This window comes from Diorhabda sublineata, chromosome 3 (genome assembly GCF_026230105.1).
Source record: "Diorhabda sublineata isolate icDioSubl1.1 chromosome 3, icDioSubl1.1, whole genome shotgun sequence".
Classification (NCBI taxonomy): Eukaryota; Metazoa; Arthropoda; class Insecta; order Coleoptera; family Chrysomelidae; genus Diorhabda; species Diorhabda sublineata.
In genome coordinates, this window is record NC_079476.1 from 41,578,969 (window position 1) to 41,593,568 (window position 14,600).

The window sequence follows — 14,600 nt, forward strand, 5'->3', positions numbered from 1 at the left end:
TTATATATATTGTTGAAGGTCTTAAGTATGGTTAGACTCTACAGAAGCAGAACAGAGAATACATCGAGCGAACAAATTGTACATATATATATATACACTGTCTGCGAATTTCTATATTCTAGGCAACGTAACAACAAAACGGAGGTAATAAATCTTTGATGTAGGGGGCGCTCTCGCTGTACTCCGCAACCATACTTATATATATATATATATATATATATATATATATATATATATATATATATATATATATATATATATACAAACTGTATCAACGGTGATTTCAAACCAAAGAAAAGCAGACTTGATACATTGTTGAACATTTATAAGGAAGGAAATAATGAGAGACTAAAAAAATATGTAACGCTTGATAATAAATGCAGATACATTTCACTTTTAGTTTCGTTACGGTTAAATTCAGAGGTGATTTCATGAAAAAAATTGTTATTGTTGTAATGAAAAAAGAAATTATACGGTGTTTTCACCAAAATTGGAAATTAAGATTCATCACAGAGGTAATTTCACGTTAAAATCATTTAAAGAAGTTGAATCTTGTTTATACTAACCAATTATAGTTACTAAAAAAAAACGCCCTTTTCTTATTATTTACTTTTCGAATTTATCTCTCTCGCTGAAAATGGTGATAACGAAATTCAGGATGTCAATCTTTAGAACTTTATTCCGGGAATAACAGGGAATAAAATATAGTCACAATTTCACTCTCATGCTAAGAATTATTTTCCTTTTTCCACTATAGTTTCATTAGAAGTGTCTATATCCAGATCCTTCGAATGTATCATGGTCGATCTACGATGCTCCTTAATCCATATTTGAATGATTTTTAGATGCGTTGGCGTAATTCATTCGGGATAATCAAATATTTTGATCGAATTATTGCATTTTAGTCATTCTTTGATAAGTATTTAAGTTTTAAATCAAATATGATCGCTGAAAGTGAAGAAAAATTGAGATCAAATATTTATTCACAATCATACAAACGAGGAGAATCGTGTTGCTCCGCTGCAATGACTATTAGGATGATTAAAGCTTCGTCATAAATCCAATCAATACTTATGTAGTCAAAAAATCAGCCATATTGAATGTTGGATGGAACTAAATCACTCATATTATATCCCGAATTGAAAGGGTTGATTTAGTGAGTGTTTTCATACCAAAACGAACAACTTATCTCGATTAGAACTCAAGTTATGTAAGAAGAAAACTATAAAAACATCTAGAAAGAAATAGAACAAGAAATTAATACTTGATTAGTAATCTTGGCATAAATATCTTGCAGTCAAAAAAATTGAAAGGGCCGGATAGAAAGGGAAGTATATTCTGTAAAACCAGATACTTTAGAGAACAGATATTTAAGTAGTTCATACGATGATGGTTCTAGCACCTGGCTCAACAAAGAAAATACAAAAATTTTTTGAAAAAATATATTTATTCTTCAACGTAATCTCCTTTTAGCTCCATACCTTTCTTTTTCAAGTTTGGGAATATAAAATGACCCGAGGGGGTAAATCTGGTGAATAAAGTGCATGAGGTAGCAATTCAAACTTTAATTTATCAATTTTAATCATTGCAATAACGAATATGTAGCCTGGTGCATTATCTTGATGTAAAGACACTTTCTTCTTAGCCAAATACGTCCAATTTTGCTAAAACGTTGCGATAAACTCTCATAATACTCGTCGTTAATAGTTTTTCCTTTTTCAAAATAGTCAATGAAAATTATCCCACGCGCAGTTCTCCCTTTTCGTTCCATTGTTTTGATTGTTTTGTGTATGATGGATGAAACATCTTCATGACCCTTCTTGTGTACTGCTTCTCGAGACTAAATTTTCAGTTGTGCCGCACTTTTTGAAATGCCTGTTAGGTAATACACTTTCAGTCAACGATCATCCAGTATCATTTTGTAGATTTTCTTCAGCATTTCTAGAGGCGTCACCTCATTTGATCGATCTCTACGAAGCTGGTTTTCGCAGGTCGTTTAAACGCTGCTACTCAATATTTTACTTTCACCTAAAGAAATTTACATTTGACATATGTTTACCGAAATATTTCACTCAACCTCCCGTATTTTTCACATTAAATATGAAGTTGTTCTGTGTGTGATAGAGTATCGTGTTTTTATTACAAACTTTTTTATATTTTTAGGCAAAATCCAAATCTAACGATCAAATTCTGAAATTAAACGCATCGTTGGCGATGATTGATGACTTGGTCGTCGTAGTGGCTAAATGATATTTCCATAAATATGCATGAAAGGCGCTGCTTTCGTTCCAAGACGATTAATTTGAGGCCGTTTGGGTCCCTTATCGCCGAAATCTAATAGGATTCATATGCATTCAGACTAGAAATGTAAATAAAGTCTCATTCCGTTTCTCAAATCTGCATCTTTGTAGAACATTACTTTTATTTATCGGTAGTTTTAAGTCCAACTGTGGGTTTTCGAAGTCATTTCTTAAGACATAAGCAAAAATTTATATCAATCCTTTTTCGCTTTAATGATACTTCATCTTTTTAAGCCTCTTTGAAATATTATTTTAGTTGAAATTACTATTTGTACTTAAGATTCGGAAAAGCTGCAACTGAAGCAAATAAAACCAGTGGATTGCTTATTCATTTGTTTGTTGGTTGTAATTATGGATAACTGAAATTTTAATAAGACGAACTCTCAGGTTTTTAAATGATAAATCTCTATACAACCGCGATCGGAAAGTTGCTTCAGTAGCGCTGATGTAATTGCTACCATAAATTGATGTTTTCGGATTATTAGATGGATTACGAGGGAGCCACGGAGTAACACCAATTTTCCAAACCATTCTACATCTGTATGACCTTGAATTCACTATTCTTTGAGTCAAAAACTTTCCAACAATGCAAGGTTTTCGGTATTAACATTGACCGATTATTCTTCTAGCCGCAATTGCTGCCCTTAGTGCCACTTTCGGACTATATAGTAGTTTCCGGTGATTTAGTTCTGGATTTTTACTGTGTCATTTGATATGAGAATGAGCCTCAAAACAAACAAGAATATTGTCATAACTAGAAGATTAATGAAACGTGATCCTTTCTCTAAAGTCGTATTTTTTCAATTTTCACAGTTGAAACTACGTTGCAAACTACTCATAGATTTAATTTAATTTCAGGAAAAAAAGCTTCACCAAGAAACTAGAGAGAGCACCTCGTCTAAGCGTTTAAACGCCCTGGTGAACAGTAGTTTCGTTAGGAGGGTAGTAGCCCTCTAACGATTCCCCTCTCTTTCTTAGACTTGTAAGACAGACTTACCAAATTGTCTTCAGCTCTAGATGCCTCAAGATTACCTCTTTAAAGTGATTTGTACCGATATTTCAATGAAATTAGTCTTAGTCCTCATTTAGAACAGTCCAACCGTCTGGTAACAATGAATGAACGACACATTCCATCGATGTGACTCTTTGACAACCCAACCCGGTTCGCTCGTTCTATTTTCATTTACGGACTAGAGTACAAGGCTAAGTTCTATTCCATCTATCTGTACTCACTGGAAATTCGGAAAACAATTCTAAAACTAATACCAAAAACCATTAAAAGATTTGTCGGGAGCGATGAATCTTGACTTATCCATCACGTCAACGTTGAGGATATCCAGACACTTCTCAAATGAAGTAAGTGAAGATACAGCAACGTGGATGTACACTAATAAAAATCTGTTTATAGAACTCGAGTTATTCGAGAAATATAACTTAAAATCTGAAAATTTACAAGTGAAAATCGTCCTCATAACCCTAAATTACACTAACTGAACGCTTAACTTATATAATTAAAGCTGCTACATTTGAAAATTTTGGAGAACGACATAAAAACACATCCATCAAAGAATATAAACCTGTATTTGCGTATATCTATTCGAAAGGGAGATTTAGAATTGAGATTATCTCCCGGAACGTAAGCAAATGAATACTGAGACAAACCCCCCATCATTCATGACGGTTTTCGATCTCTTTCATATGTTCTCGTTCACATTGATTCAAACATTTATTCCCCTTGGAAATTCCCAAGAAATTTTTCAATTTTCTTCTTAAATGTTCTCTCCATATAAACCTTGAATACAGGACGATTCTAGTACCAAATAATAGAATATTTTTATGTCATGTTCTTAGATTTTAAAATATCCCTATTCCAAATCACGATGTGTACAAAATTCTTGTAATATAGAACAAACGGGGGTTGGATCTCTCACCCTTTAGAGGATTTCCCTCTATCGGGGTAGTTGAAAAGACAATAAAACGTAACTTTAATTGAGCAAAATCTCCTTGGATTCAATTTTTTTTTCCATGCACGTCATCTGAGTTAATTCGTATGACAACTTTTATACATCTTATCTAATGATTTTAAACTGCTATGTATAGCATCATATAAGTCCGATAATGGACGAGAGCTAGTACTAGGTGTAAATTCAATATCACACACAGGTGAAAGACCAAAGAGCCAACGATTTACAAGCATCAAATCTCCAATATTAAAAAGATTAGACCAATGCTTTGCGATTCGTTTATCAGCTTTATCTGTTTCACATATTCTGCAATCTGCAATAGCGGGTGGTTATTGTTTGCGATCCCTCTGATTCTCATCAAGAATTACTACTTCAGGTCAGGCGATCCTGCCAACGCTAGCTTTGAATCTCTCTCCATTCCTGTACCAGATATTGACGCCCCATCTTTCTATACCCCGTTCTTCATCTAAACTTTCTATTATTGACGCAAATACTCCCAAACCATATGCTTGGTATAATTCCATCAAGTATACCAAGCACCTGGAGAAATGAGAAGGAATGAGTAGATAGAACAGATTTGAATAAAAAAGAGCTTATGCTATAACGTATTTATATATTTTTTTTTAGATATAACCAAGAATTAAATTCGTTCTGATTCCCGAAAAAATAGTAATTTACTCCGAAACTAGTATGAAAAATTTGCCTCAAACAAAAGTAAATTATTAAGGATAACTGGAATTTTGTATATAAAAAGCAACGTTAAAAACATAGAAAGAACAAAATGGTGATTTCTACTAAAAGTTAATTTGATTTGAACACTTGAGTGTAGATAGGTAGAGGACGATTTAGCAACGAAACTAGATTTTAACGAATTCTTATAATAGAGTGAGGGGTCGATAACAAAATAAATTTCTTCAAAAATTCGAATTTTAGAATAAAGTGAACAAAGGAATAATCAAGAAATACGTAACAAGCAGAATATCATGTCAAAATGTGTTATTAACAAGTTGTCATAGTCAAGTTTACAACCTAAATTTCTAAATTACATAGATGGATAGACAAAACATGACGAATCATCCTCTATACGACCATAAAGACAGATTTTGTTCGATATATTTGCAGCTTTGCGACATCACAATCCAACAAATAAATCAAATTTCCTCAATAGAGCCTGTTTTTGGGCAAAATATTGTTTTCCTGTAGGCCATTATGACGTATTGAAAAATTTGCATGGAAGGTAAAGAAATTACATTCGAAAGATAAGAGGCAAACAACACAAGATTGAGGATTGAAATGAATTTTTTAAAATACTCATCGAAAACGCTTGGAATTTTTCATTTAAAGAAAATTGACATCTGATTTCATATTTATAAACGGCAACAGAAGGATTTTACCGCGGAAATAACTAATAATATTATCGATTAAAGTATTTCGTTAATATCTATTTCTGAATACTATTTTCCTTATGTAATTTTTTTTCAAATCGAAAACATTTCTGCCGTTCCTCGAAATAGAAACAATTTCCTGGCTAATGTCACGACAAATATTAAATTACAATCTTTCGAATAATGTTATGCCGATTGGCTTTTTTGTCGATATCAATATCTCTAGTGACTCGCAAGCAATTGATCCGTCACGAGGAACTTAGAATCTCAAAGTTTTGTATTATAAGACGGACCAAAACAAGGAGGGTTACTGAGTCCTCTGTTGTTCATAATAGTTATAGAAGACATAATCGAAGCCACGAAAAGATAATCGAAAAAAGTGAGAATGGAATATTATAGATTAAACCCCCGTTTAAGTGAAATTTGAAAATAAATTTTCAGAAATTGAGGAATTGAAAATAAATTGATGAACATGATAATAGAGGAGAAAATGGTTGAATTTTCAGATGGGACAATACACAGAGAAGAAATAGAATAGGAGGAAATAAATGGAAACTCCATCATTCATTGGCTAAGAAGAAATCTTCAGGAAAGTCAAAATAAGATAGTGTCCGATCAATATTAACATATGGAAATGAAGACTAACAAACAGAACAAAAAGCAGAATACAAGCAATGGTGAAAAAGTACTCGAAGGAATAAAACGTGAAGACAGAAAGAGAAACAAAGCTAGAGAAAAACCGAGAGGTAAATCTAGGAAAACCTGGAAAACATTAAGTCTAAATAATAGGCTAGATTGTTGAGTTTTTTCACGCGTTTGGAAATTACTTTGAAGGGAAGATTGTTAAAAAATTTGGGTGGTTCGATTTTTAGAGTAAAAAAGGTTCCCAAGCTTATTTTATTGTTCACCATCTTTGAGTAGGATGTATAAACACCAAGAAATACATTGATTGGTTTAACGCTTGGTTTTGGAATCGAGAATTGCATCTCCTTCCCAGTCCTCTATGAATTAACAGTAGCAAGTCATGTCGATTTTAATACCTTGATCTAAATATTCCTTTTTTCTATGTTGAGTCTTTGGAATTGTTGAGTATGTCTATTAATGGAATCCTTATTATTCTTAAATAACTTTTTTGTTTTGTCTGACAATAACAGACAAAACAAGACAAATTATATCAATTGTACTATCGCGGCTGACTAATTTCGTATTTAGTTCGTTAAAGTATAAAATCAAGCGAAAAGTCTATTTTAATTAAACATAATTCCTCTTTTATTTTCCCAAGTTTTATAAGCAGGATACTTGTTATCCTATGTATAAAATATCAAAGAGATTGTGAAAATTGTTTTTCTTCTTTGAGTTTTAATTTGAGAACGTAGTTTGTTGTACTAATGAATCTGACTCTACAATTTATTATAAATAAGATATTTAAATAGACATAATGTTCAGGGATAGTAGAGTTTTACTATTCATTACCAACCCTTTTCGTATTTAATGTTGACAGGAATGAAATTGCAACTTAACTGCATTTGACAGTAAAATTATATGCGTTTGGAGATTTTTACCATACATTCCAAGATTACGTATCATTTTAGAGGTACATAATTATTGTTAAAAGTTTCTTTAGATTGATATACACCAAGGCGTTTCATTGCCAGAAGAGGACGCTCAAAGATAATGCACAATTTAGGAAATTTCGTGGAAATTAAACCTCCCATCTGCTTCTTGGGACAGTTTCTTCGAGAGGATGGTGGTAAACAAGCTTTGCGTCTCTTTTTCATAACGATGAAGATCCCATGTCTTTGACCATGATAACCTCAATCAAAGATTACAGTATCGTGAGTATGATCAACGAGGAGTTCGTTTCAGATCTGAATATCTTGGGTGCTTCACCAGGACTCACAAAAGAGGAACCTTCTATTTCACATGTAATGTTGAAATTGTTTGTATTGCGGTTTATTTTATATAAAGTCGATAAAGTTTTATCGACAAAAATTTGGGCAGATGTGTACCAACGAAATTAATAAAATATCCGATGAAAACACTTTATTATCATTGGAAACTAAGTTGAATGTGATAAGAACATGGAATTTATGCGAATTTCACTGTCAGAGGTAAAAGATAACGTATAAATTACCTAAAACCACGCATGTGAACTTAAAATATGCGCCCCGTTTCCCGATATTAGGATAATAAATTTATATAGGACCAACTGAACTATGCCAGACGAGTTAGAAGATATCAAATATGAATTTTCTTATGACTAAATCTTATATAAAATACTGATGTATCAAGAGAAATTTTTGAGATGTAAAAACTAGAGAAAAATAACTTTTTTCGTATTAAAACACTGAAAGTAGTTTAACCGTAGTATTATATGCTATCAAACGAAATTTCATTGATAGAGACCTAAAATCAAGATGATTCATCAACACAACCATATAAAAGAGATCTAAGAAGTAAGAAATTGAATGAATCTATTTTATTTTTTTTTTCCTAATCTTCAAATAACCCAACCTAACCGTCGTTACCATTGTTTTCAACAGTATTATTTGGTGTATCTTATAGAAAAATCGTACTTTTTCTGGATTTCTGCCTGCTCTAATTCGCTCAACTTTTTTATCTTCTGGGAACTTCTTCTACATGCGTTTAATTGTACATATTTAGAGGCCAGATGCTTTATTGTTAAAGAATTGCTTACAATTTGTAACAAAAGCTTGTAAAAAACTAAGAAACCTGCAGATAACTAAATAAAGACACAATTAGAATCTAAATAACAAGAGTTTTCTTCATCTCTTAATTTATTTTATCTGTTTTTCAGCACACCATCTTTTACTTAATTCATTTAAACACTCACACTAGACTGAGCTAACTTATGTAATAAAAATTAACTCACGTAGTTAACTATTCATTACTTTTTTCAAATAAACCGGTTCTTTTATTTTTTTCGTTCAGTTTAGTGACTAACTCTCGCTGCTAAACAAGCTAGAATATAAATAAGAAGGAAGTCTTTCCTAGAAATCATATAAGAAACACAATATACCCAAATCGCCGCCATAACAAAAAATATATAAGAACAAATATCAAACGAATTCCTTCCAACTGGCGTATTCGCCAAATTTTAGATTTTCGTTATAACCAGCTTCACTGTTCTTGTCGTGGACGATTCGTAACAATACGTTCATAAATTTAACAAAAATTTTTATCAGTATGTAGATAAAAATGGGAAATTTCGAGAATTTGACGTATATTACCTTAATGCTTTTATTTTAACATAATCAAAATACGATGATAATGTTTTCCGTGATTTTTATAAACCCGATATGTGTTAAAAATGGAATTTCAATGCCTACTTGAGTTATAAAAGTAGTCGGATGCCCTATAATAATAAAAGTACTCGAGACCGTCTTTTTCTTTCCATCATCGGCCGAACTGAAATTTATTTTAATAAAAGTGGAATTGCCTAATGCGAAATGTCTCGAGAGACCTTTTCAAATCGTGAGTCCCATCGGCTATGGCGGGGTAGGTACTTGTGAATAGAAATGAGCCTCTAGCACTGGAAAATTTAGATTTATTTCTCGACGTTTCTAATGATATAAAACGTTTTCCAGTTTTATGGAAAAATTTCTCTTAAAATTATGTTTTTTTATTATTAAGTGAAATATGCCAATTTTTCCTTATATATAGAAAATTGTGTTCCAATTCAAAAAACTCACAATTTAAATGGAATATGGGGAAATATATTAATAATATTACATACTTCACATTCAGAATTAATTAAAAGTTCAATAGTTTACAATGCAAAAAATGCACAATCATTTGCTAATTGTAATCAAATCTACAACATCTTTTCCTGCATTTCGCAATAATTTGAAGGCACATTCACTGGGAAGTACCTTCTCTATAAAGGACTTTCAAGAAAATACTAATACCAGCTTCTATCTAAAAATTGTTTTCTCTTTTTCTCTATTAGTTGGATATCAACCTCCTTTTACACTTCGATCTCTGACAACTATGGCTGTGTATGTAGCCAAAAAAAGTTATCTGAAGATCAAGCATGGACTAGAATAAGCTCCAAATTCTTTCCCAGTCGCCCATTCGTATAGATGTCCAATTAGATATCCAACAACTTAAGAAGCGCATTCGAGTTCCGATATTGGATCAAACTTCGAAGAGTGGACCACGAATCGTTTCAATTCGAACATGATTGGCCGTGAAACCTTGCATCTTATAAACCTTAAATACCAAACTCGATTGCAATGGTTCAATTAGTGTATTATCATCGGTTTTTGCTAATTTTACAAAATTTTGAATGTATTCGATCATTTAACTTTGGTAAGAGTTAATAATTTATAAAATTAGTAGATATTAGTATTTACGAGAGTTGTTTGAAAAGATGAGAAATATAAATTGCGCATGCGTTGAGATATAATCATTAGTTTGGATGCTCAAATTCTGTTCCAAGACTTTTGCAATTAAACTAAGGAAAGAATATAAATAATAGAAAGTTATAAACATTTTATTTATTGAACAATATAATGCACTTAATTATATTTGCAATGTCAATATTAATTCATTGTTATTTATTAATTTAGACAAAACTTCAGATAAAACAAATAATTTCATAATATTTAAGGTTATGCAAAATCATCGAAGTGAAACTGTCAACTGTCAACATTGAATTGGCTATAGTCACTCCAGAGCGTCCCGAAAGTGTTTTGCAGTGTCACTTTTACTACATGGAACACTCAAAACGCAACTTTCGGTATTATGTCAATGAATACAGAACGAACAACTTTTAGATGGCGTCGTCTAAAAAAAATTAGAGTATCGCCGGTATAAGTTGGAGATATTTTGAAATTGTCGAAAATCCAGTTGAACTAAATTTGGTGGATATCGAATCGAAAGATTTCGGCACATGTTATCCTGGTGATACTAGAAAGAATAACTGTCTTTATGTCAATATGTTTTATCGAAATATATTGTTTATATTCAACTAAAAATTATTCTTCTTCTTTCGATACATAGCTTGAGTTTTTGCCATAGGCATTGAACTCAATGATTTGTGTTTGTCGGATAAACTTTCATAATTATGATTCATCTCTTTCCGACTCTAATATAATTTCAGTAGATTTTTAGCTCATATTAAAATAGATCATATCTACCTCCATTATGTTAAATAACGGGAACATCATAAATATTAGAAGTGAAGTCAAGATTTTCGTTTATGAAAAATGGTACGTTTCCACACAAGTCCATTTTTAACAACGTCAAGCTGAAGTAAAATATTTCAGGCGACCGTGAACAGAAAGTCTCCTTTCGATTACATACTCTAGTAAAAAATTCAGGTATACGTACATAAATTTACGATAAATTTCAAGTTTTCTTGATTGTTCTAGTTATTTATTTATACTTGAAACATTGTTTAATTGGTCGTTACTGTGAGTTACTTAATTACCACCTAGATATACTTATATACACCAGATTAAAACCTAAACAATAATTTTGTGTTTACCTGAATTACGGGGGTTGTCCATAACGTAAAGTTGCGGACGCCAGAAACGCTGTTGTCTAAACAACGATTATGTCGAAAAATTGAGGAAAGTCTTAGGTATCCAAATATCTATTATTCAATACTGATAAACTTGTTTTTCATTAGGAAAATTCATTGGGAATCTTTCATAGAAAAGCCTCATATATAGTTATAAGTCTGAAGGTTTTGTCTTTTTCAGTATTCTTTACGACTCGTGCCGAGCGAGTAGCTTGAGTATATCGATGTTGACATAACTGCGCATCCCATCTTTGTACTTTTGGGCATGTCTCCTGATTTCTCCCTGAACTTGTACTACATTGATGTCCAGATTGGTGTATTGACTATAGTTTAGAGCATTCACAATAGAAAGATCTTTGTTTTGAAATCTTGTGATATTAATTGATCTGACACAGTCCCATGGGGGTGAACCATACATCAAAATGAGTCATCAAATTTATTTGTATATGACAAACTCATTATTCGCTCACATTTGGTCACAACTGTCTGTAATCTAATAACTTTTTCTATGTTTTTGTATGTTAATTTGATTGTTGGCTATTTGTAACTTTTGTATTACTTCTCAACCATTTGTTCTTGATGAAAATATGATGATTTTCACGTTATTGGGCCAAGCGTTACCCCTTTTAGCACTTCTCTTATTTAGTTTAGTTCAGATTATTCAAGATTTTTCATCAAAAATCACTTCTAATTGCTTCACATATTGTCTTGGAAGGATTTGTTCCATTTTTTTTACATATCCTTCATGGTGGACCTTCTTAAGTGCTTGAGCTTCCTTTTTATAGATTTTTTAATCCAAACTGGTGAATTTTGTAACTAGTAACGAACTTTACATTCTTTGGCAACGTACCAATGAAAAATAATCAAATTGGTTTCCTTATTAACGCAAAAAAATCCATTCCATTCCTGTTTTAATTTAATAGACATTCCACTTTCTTGTATAATTTACCTCAGAACTAATTTGAGTTATTATTAAATCTACTTTCCGAAGAAATGATTTCATACGTTAAAAATTATTTTCCGTGCTGGGATTTCTTTCGGTATCTATATGAATTACGAAAATGAAGCAAATATTAGAGCGCTGGAAACAGCTCTGTGTTCCAAGATGTAATATTTTATTGAAAAAAATTTTGTATACATAAATTGCGTTGTGTAATAACGCCGCTTTCGTAACGACGCTATGAAACAAATCAGACGATTTCCAGTGAAGTCACGAGCTGAATAAAGTCCACGATGGTGGGCAGGAATATGGCCAGGAGTACTTTTCAAATTTATTCTCATACGAGTCGGAGGACTTTTAAATTGTTCTTTTTACGGGTGATTTGGGTTGAGTTTACCTGTATTAAGACCATTGAAGAGCCCTAATGTCATCTCGGAGTCTCGTCCGCCTGTTTAAAAGCGAAAATTCGTGACTGGAATTCATTGTAAATTTCAAAAATTGGATTCTGTCTTCTGGGTCTCTTTTAACACAAGAAAAGACACTAAAATTTCAAAACTAGTATATGAACTGTAATGCCCAGGGCTGTATTCATCAATAGGTGGCGCTAAATTTCTAAATTTTTTACTCGGGAAATTTCCATGGGATATTATTAACTACAGACTTCTGGCTATGGCCACGTCGAGTTCTAAGGCTTATTGGCACTCACAATAATCGAGTCCTTACGACCTTGGAGAAGTACTATGTACTATGATTGATGATTGTCGATTGTGAAATTCCATGATCGGAACCCCAACAAATAAGTGCTGACAAAGGGATAGAACGTTTTGTACGTAAGATCGTGACATTGATCAACTTCGCGAGTAGTGTTATAACTCACAGACTTTTCTATAATTGGAACCCGAGTTTGGATAGGATGCGACGTTGTTGAAGACTCGAGATGTTCATGATAATTTTTTGTGACAGTTTACCATTTCGGTATTAAATAACATCCACTATTTGAAATATGTATATTCAATTCCAACAAGTATAATAACAGGAACGAGAATAATGCGAATTTAGTTGAAAGGAAAAAAGGACAAGGAAAATTGTCTCTATTGTTTTCCAAAGACTGTAAATCCTTTTGTTTATTATTCGAAAAGCGGCGAGAACTGCACGCAGCGAATTTGGAAAACCTATTAGAGTGTCTACGAATACAAAACGACGTGAGTAATATTTGGCTATTGGAAAAACGAATGGCCGTTTTTATGTTCATAGGAACAGGCTCCAAATTGCAATAAATTTGAATTATTATGTTTGGAAAATAAGTGACGTTTGCTGTATCATTTTATAGAACATCAAAATACGTAGATAGTGATGAGATAATTCTTATATTTGGTAGAAATAAACTTAAATTTTGCTATTCAACAATCGAATATATCTTCCAGCAAGAATGTTCGTTTGTTTAAGGTTTTTTTCAGTAGGGAATTGAGACAATTTAAAAACTTCTAAATGTACCGTGAAGCCGACTAAAAAAGAACCTGATGATTTCTTTCAACTTTTGTATTATATTATATCTAATAGGACTGAAAGGAATAATTAATACTTCTCAAGTATGTACTTAATCTATAATTCTGTGTTCATGAGACTTTTTCACGGCCCAAATTTTCTTTTGGGACACTTCACTTTCCGGCTGCCGACGAAAAATCTTTTTAAATTTGTTCCAAGAAAGCAATGGCGGCGATGAAAATTTCCACAGAAAAAAACCCGGATAGGTGACACAACTTTTGTATGAGACAATAAATTATCGATTCCAATTTTTATTTTTTGATATTTAGTCCACACAAAACTAATTTCTAACTTTTGAATTTTGAAAAAATCTGTACGAAAAGTATGGTAAATATGAATACAATCAGTTGTTAGCTATAATTTCGAATTTCAATTTTAATAAACAATCTTTCCATGAAAATTCATTAATATAAGATCTTAGGATCTAGCAGAGCAGTTATCGTGTTGAATTAAAGAAGTATGTTGAATATTTAAAAGAAGTTTGTCACTAAATATTTGCAGTATCGCACACGCGTGATGGTTAACAAACCAGAATCACCATAACTCGTTTTTCCACCAAGTAAGCATTTGTTAGATTTTGCCGTCTGTAAAAAAGGGGAACGAAGAATTCAGGGAGCTCATCAGGTACACTAGGAAGGACTACAGGAAATACTGGATCGATATGTTAAGTAGGTTAAGTTAGGATAGATCTTGTCGAAGAAGGCTGGAAAGGGTTTGCCCAAGGCAGCGGAAACACACACACACATTAAGACATCCGGACAACGAGGAAGACAAGATTGTATAACCAACAGGCTAGCTCTTAACAAAAAAATAAGACTTTCCAGAATCTCCCATAGATCATCTCAAAGGAAGGTGTCTACGCGCGAAACGTCGAAATAACAGGAGGTGGTGGAATGTTTTTCTTCGCGTCCATCCGCA